The 6,644-nt window shown below is 34.3% G+C and overlaps 1 pseudogene across 1 annotated transcript; it reads right to left on the bottom strand.

The window, feature by feature from the left end:
• Positions 1–3,360: 3,360 nt before the first annotated feature.
• On the bottom strand, positions 3,361–5,345 carry LOC149233148 (cytochrome P450 71AU50-like; annotated as a pseudogene). Its single transcript, XR_016247602.1, has 2 exons — positions 4,236–5,345; positions 3,361–4,146 (listed from the first exon to the last, which is right to left on the bottom strand). The product of XR_016247602.1 is annotated as a cytochrome P450 71AU50-like (transcript).
• Positions 5,346–6,644: the final 1,299 nt, after the last annotated feature.

Genomic DNA, 6,644 nt, shown 5'->3' with positions numbered 1-6,644 from the left:
CGATATTGGTTTCTATTTCGACAGATTATCCTCAGAGAGGAGCCACATGCCATTAGACTTCTTGATAAACCTTTCTAAATTTACTTAATAACAAGTTAGCTAGAGTTTCTATGGACCTATCATGTGTATAAACCTGGATATGACTCAAATTTTCCACACCATTAGGAAATCCCAGATCATTAGTACCATCGCTCTTCTTATGTAGGCTTGGATTTGGGTTCCTTTCTTTTCCATTTTTTGTCTTTTTTGTAACATATATCCAATGTATGTTTGAATTCGTTTTCTTATATTAAATCTACATTTAAGCTCTTATATTGACCATATCAATCAACTAGAGATCAATCCAACTATTGTACACATATAATTTTCACATAAATGGATTTTATCATATATCCTCTATATACATCATAATTGCATTTAATTTCCAGGGAATTTATCATAAGGGTGCCATATAAGTTTTATATTTTCTTTAACTAAAAAAACCACAATTTTAGCTAGCAAACTTTCATATTTACAAGTTCAATTAAAAGCCATATAAGAAAAAAAAGGTATTATAATGTGTAATGTAGGAAATTTTAATTTAACAATATAACATATTATTTTACTTTTCCTAATTGATTCATGATCATAGAAGGTAATATTTGTTTTTTTATTCATCACAATACAATGTATGTTTTTTTTTCTAGCTCATTCATGATTTTATAGTGTAGCAATTTAACTCCTTTGGCCAAATTAAAGCTATGCAACAATCTGATCTACCCAATTTGCAATCATATAACATCTAATTCATCCAAATGAGTGGTCATGATTGTATAATCAAATTCAATCTCAACTTGTGGCCATATAGTTCAATTCAAGCTTTGTATGGCCTTTGATAACCTTACAAATTATGTATGAATTTATAACTTTGCAACTTGGTAATTTAATCATTCAATTTCATTTATACCCAATTACCAAAAAATAGCTAGAATTCATCGACATTGCTACCCAAATGATAGTATATAGCCTGAATTTCTTAAAATTTGTGCTAAATTGATGCAATTCAACTTAAAGTTGTGTCATATTTAAGATACAATAGATGACCAATTTCAAAGATTATCATGAAAATCAGTGGGAGAACAAATTTGTATTTTGTCACTTCCCATAACACTTTTGTTGATATTTTGTAGCCCTATGTGGCATACTATGTAATAATAATTTCTAAGTCAAACTTCCAAGGTTTTTTCTAGTAGGTAGTAAAATATAGCTATATGGTTTTCCTCCTCTAATTGTTCCTTGATGAAATACTATTGTGCTATATGTATTTATTGGTTGGTGAATAAAGAATACAAGATTGACATGGACACATCCCATATCTAAACTATCCTCCTAGCGAACTAGTGAACACTATGGTTTGGTACTTAGGTGTCTCAGTAGATGGAAATATTTCCGTAGGATGGCCAATTATTTAGTACTTATGGTCAAATTGATGTTAGGCCTTGAATAGATTCCTAGTCAATCTATGTGGCACTAGTATTTGGCCTAGAGGTTAGTTGTTCTGTGACTGGTATATTGGTTCATATTAGAATCTTACAATTGAAGGAAGGAACATTGTCATTTAATTTTAAGAATCCACAATCCATTCATATTGGAAGATGTCCACATTTGGCATCATCGACCAACATTTTTGGATTCTTTCTAACAGAGCCTTGAGAGTGATTTTTCCCTTTTCATTATGCATTCTTGCAATCATGCAATAATACCTTCAGTGTTTCCATGTCCTCTTTTTATAATTACTTAGGGACTCAACTCCTGCATGCTAGATTTTTGTTGAAGTATTTTCTACTTGAAAAGTTTTTCCATTTGGATCACATCACTTTGTGTGGTATTTTAGCAGTTCATTTCATTTTCTTTTGAGAATTCATCTAATCATATATGGATTTAGGTTCCATGACTTTGAATCACCAATTTCATCAAACATAAATCAATTTATTCCTTATCATCATTAGAAGCATTGTATATAAGAACACATTTTTTGTCTCCCTTAATAGCATTTCAGACCAATTCTCCTATGGTCAGGAGAAATGATAAGGATTCTAATCCCTATGATTTGCGTATGTATTGTCATCTCCAATTATTATGATTCAGATAATATCATTGTGGATTCATTTTTTGAATCTCTTTTGATTATCTAATATTAGGTGCCAGTTGAGTTTTTTTATTGGGAATGGTTGAGATATTTTCACAACCAATTCCTTGTTTTGTTTACAAACCTTAATTTGTTAGATCAATAGATTTTTTCTCTCCCTAATTTTTGGAAGTAGCTTTGCTCTTGTAAAGCTAGTTAAGGTTCTCATTTTCTTAATAAAAAGTGAGTTTAATATTTAATCTATACAAACTCATATCATGAGTGAGATTCCCCATATCATTGGGAAATGCCAGACAAAATAATGTAGAAAGTTCTATATTCCTCATAAGTATCATTCTATACTTATTTATGTTTCCTTTCATATTCCTAATAGTTGTAGATAATTTATCAAATATTTCTTCTCAAAATGCCCCTCTCCTAATTTTGTAATATCATTAAAAGTTGATATTTTTCTTCCACGTCTTGTACTAACCTAGTTTCCAACATTTATGTGTTTCTTCTTGCATTGAGTATTATATTTATATAAGCATCTATACTTTTCTCAACCCTATATCCTAAGGATTCCATGGTACATTTTTGTTCTCAACAATAGGCTTAGGCTTTCAATATCTTGAATACTAATCCAGAACATTGGTGTTTTAGTTAGAGTCCATTTTATCTTAAAAACATTATTGGCTAGAATACTCAATGATTCTAGTAACCCCTATTTAAGTTTATTAGATTTTGTTAAATTTTGAATCAATCATGTCATTTGTTAATTCACAATTGCACATAGAAAAAACTAAATTTTAACAAACAAAAAAAGAAATCAAACTATAATAATTTACTTTAAAGAAAAAAAAATTACTTTAAAAAAAATCTAAATCCTAAAATTTTCTTAATACCTTACTAGTATTTTTTCAATCAAAATTTCTCCGATCTTTAAAAAACCATATCCCATTTTCTATATTTCAAAAAAAATGAATAACTGAAATCTTACATCTTCTGAAAATATATTTTTAGTATAATTTACATTTACAAATATGTAGTATTAATTTTCATTTTCAAATTTGATCTCAGAATTAGTATTTGAAATTGGATTAATTAAAAATCTAAAAATAAAAATAAGGTAAAATACAGAAGTTATCAATTACCTTGATAAAATATGAGAAATAAAAACTAATTAAATATATATATCAAAAATATGAGAAATAAAAACTAATTAAATATATATATCAACATTGAGAGAAGTGGGTCCGCAAAGCCGCTTACTCTAAGTAAAGAGAGTCTGCAATGGGGATAAGGGTTGTCGACAAACGCCAAGGAAAAGGACCACGGGTTTGTATTTCCACAGGCTCTCTGCCTAAGTTGAATACAATCCAGATCACGATAAACGAGTCGATACGCATATATCTTACGAACTACAGTATCGGAAATCGAGGAGTTGGAAATGCCAAGAGTTCATGCGCCCTTGAAATGGTAAGTCCATTATTCTTTTCAGACATATCCATTTTTTGCTCATCGAGGAGCCTCCAGTTGAAACAGTGAGTGAGCTGCGCCACGGCAAACTCTACAACAAGCGTTCCCAATTGCTGTCCGGGGCATCCTCTCCTTCCGGCTCCAAATGGAATCCACTCAAAGTTTTGCACTTTTGCATCCAGGAACCCTACGTCCATGAATCTCTCTGGCCGGAAACATTCAGCATCTTCCCCCCATGACTTCGGGCTCCTTCCAATTGCCCATAAATTCACTAAAAGGCGAGTTCCCCGAGGAATTTCATAGCCCAACACAGTGCGATCCTCCACAGATACGTGGGGAAGGGAAAGCGGCGCAGGTGGGTGGAGTCGTAACGTTTCTTTCACCACAGCTTGTAAATAAACGAGACCAGGCAGATCGAATTCATGTACCATACGCCCAATTCCAACTACGCGTTCCAGCTCGTCCTGAAGCTTCTTCAGAACTGGAGGGTTTCTCAGCAGTTCGGACATTGCCCACTCTATGCTTCCAGACGACGTGTCCGAACCAGCGGACAAGATATCCTGCCAACAAAACAAATGTCAAGATATAATCATCATTTCATATTTGATTTAAGTCATTGAAATCTAATAATTGCAGGGAGAATCTATACATAGATGACAGATTTTATATTGTCTCGAGTAATTTGGAACTCCATATCTTCATCCGCAGAGGCCGCGAGCAAAACATCCACGAGATCTGGCATTTAGTTGGGGTTATTCTGCGGTGGCGAAGCGTGTTCCTCTAGTATCTTCTCTAACAAGTCGTCTTGGATCTTGTGTATGTTCTTCAATCGACGGTTGAGACCTTGAAGATCCATCCATGCCAAGTATGGTATGAAATCTCCCATGTTCAAAGACCCTGCTAGTACAAACGTTTCCTTTATCATTGAGTTGATCCCAATGCCACCAATTAGGTCTTGGTCACAGTACTTTTTACCGAAGGCCATCCTGCAGATTATATCAATCCCAAGGGCTGACACGGCCCTGCTAATGTTCACAGGATGTAGATCCGAATTAGCAATAGAGCGAATCATAGCAGAGACTTCCTCTTCTCTTATGTGGCGGAAGGAATCTATGCGTCTTGAGCTCAGCAACTGTAACACACAGATTTTACGCATCTGCCTCCAGTAAGGGCCATAGGGAGAAAATGTGACGTCGGAGGAATTATACCACAAGTACTTCGTACCGATGGTTGGAGGTCTGCTGGCGAAAGCCAGATCATGAATCTTCAGGAACTCCTCAGCCACATCTGGAGAAGAGACGACCAAAGTAAGATAGGAGCCGAGGCGGAGAGACATGAGAGGCCCGTACTTCATAGAGAGAGCTGTAATTGCTTGGTGTGGAAGCTCTCCCATCATGTGAAGGTTTCCAACAATCGGCCACTGAAAAGGCCCCGGCGGAAGCTTCTGTTTTCTTCCCCGGAATAAGAAACCCCATGCCGTCACCACGGCAAGAAGAATAACAGTAGCAAGTTTAAAATAAAAGTATGGGCATGCATGAACTGGCCACGCAGAACCCTGCAATTCTATCACCATTATCACTCAAAGCTCCCTAGACAGACGGTTGAATTTGTAATAGCAATAGACACAGAATCACGCAATAATGATCTCCAACCTAACAGTCATGGAGTAGTTCGCATATCAATATCACGATTATCATATTTTATGCAAAGCCATTGAAATCTAAATATGCAGAGAATCCATCAACGCTTGTGTGCCCCAATAAATAATATACATAGAGTACGCATTTTATATGTTTCGCGTGATTTGGAACCCTAAATTTTTATCTGCTGACGCTTCCAACAAAACATCCACAAGACCAATCGATGTGATATGTCCACTGAATTTAACATGAGGCCATTTATAGATATCTACACCTGGAAGGCAATTAAATGCTTAACACGTGGATTGCCACTTGCTTAAATTTGGCTACAAAGATTTCGGAGATTTCTCTCATTGCCCACCTTGGAATCAATTTAACCTATGATGCTTCTTGATTAATCAATGTTGAAAAGAAAACTATGTTTATGACATTTTTGATAGTTTATTAAATCTATGATGCTTCTTGATTAATGAATCTGGAAAAGAAAACTATGATTATGACATTTTTAATAATTTATTTAATCACATTTACAATCAACAAGATCATCATATTTATAATTATCTTTTAAAAATAGTGATCGGATATTTAATTATTATGTTATGAAATCAAGTAAAAAGTTGTAAAAGTTGTGTTTATTTAATTAAAAAATAAGAAAGATATAATCAGAGTTTATTTAATAAATAAGAATAGAGATTTGTATATGTTGGGAATCACGATTGTCGTTACATCAAAATCTGCAAATGTTAGTCAATGATCGCATCACTAAAGATAAGGATCCACGAGATGCAGTTAGTCCATGTCATGAAACACACATGGAGAGTTGGCTTATCCAATGTCTAACAATCTCCCCCCCAACGTGAGCTGGGTGTGTATCGAACTCGTGACCTACGCTCTGATACCACTTGTTGGGAATCATGTTTGTCGTTACACCAAAACTTGCAGGTGTTAGTCAATGATCACATCGCCAAAGAGAGGCGGTTAGTCCATGTCGCAAAACACATGCTCCATTTTCACTAAAAAAATTTTATCTCCTTAAACATGGGTGTTGTGATGATAATATTGAAACTTCTAGTTTCAGTTTAGAATCTTTATCTAATACAAAAGAAGAAGTTATGCTTATTGAATGTGATTATGAACATTCTAATGTCTGTAACTATAAATATGATAATGATGTAAATTATTCTAATTCAGATTTTGATTCTAGAAATGAAAGAAAGCAGAACGGCCCCAAAAATAAAAAAATTTGTATGGCTCACATAGCTGATGATGAAGACGAAAAGCTTCTTGCAGGTATCAAATCTTTGCCCAAAGGAGAAATGAAAGAGAATCTTATGGAAACCTTTCTCAAAAGTATGTTGAAGTCCCATCGAGACATATTTAATGCCAAAAATGCTCAATACATGGCCTCCTACCTCAAT

This window comes from Pinus tabuliformis, chromosome J (assembly GCF_031772625.1).
Source record: "Pinus tabuliformis cultivar Carrire ecotype Pingquan chromosome J, CPIR1, whole genome shotgun sequence".
Lineage (NCBI taxonomy): Eukaryota > Viridiplantae > Streptophyta > Pinopsida > Pinales > Pinaceae > Pinus > Pinus tabuliformis.
The sequence above is the reverse complement of the archived record's forward strand: the minus strand, read 5'-3'. Positions and strand labels throughout refer to the sequence as shown.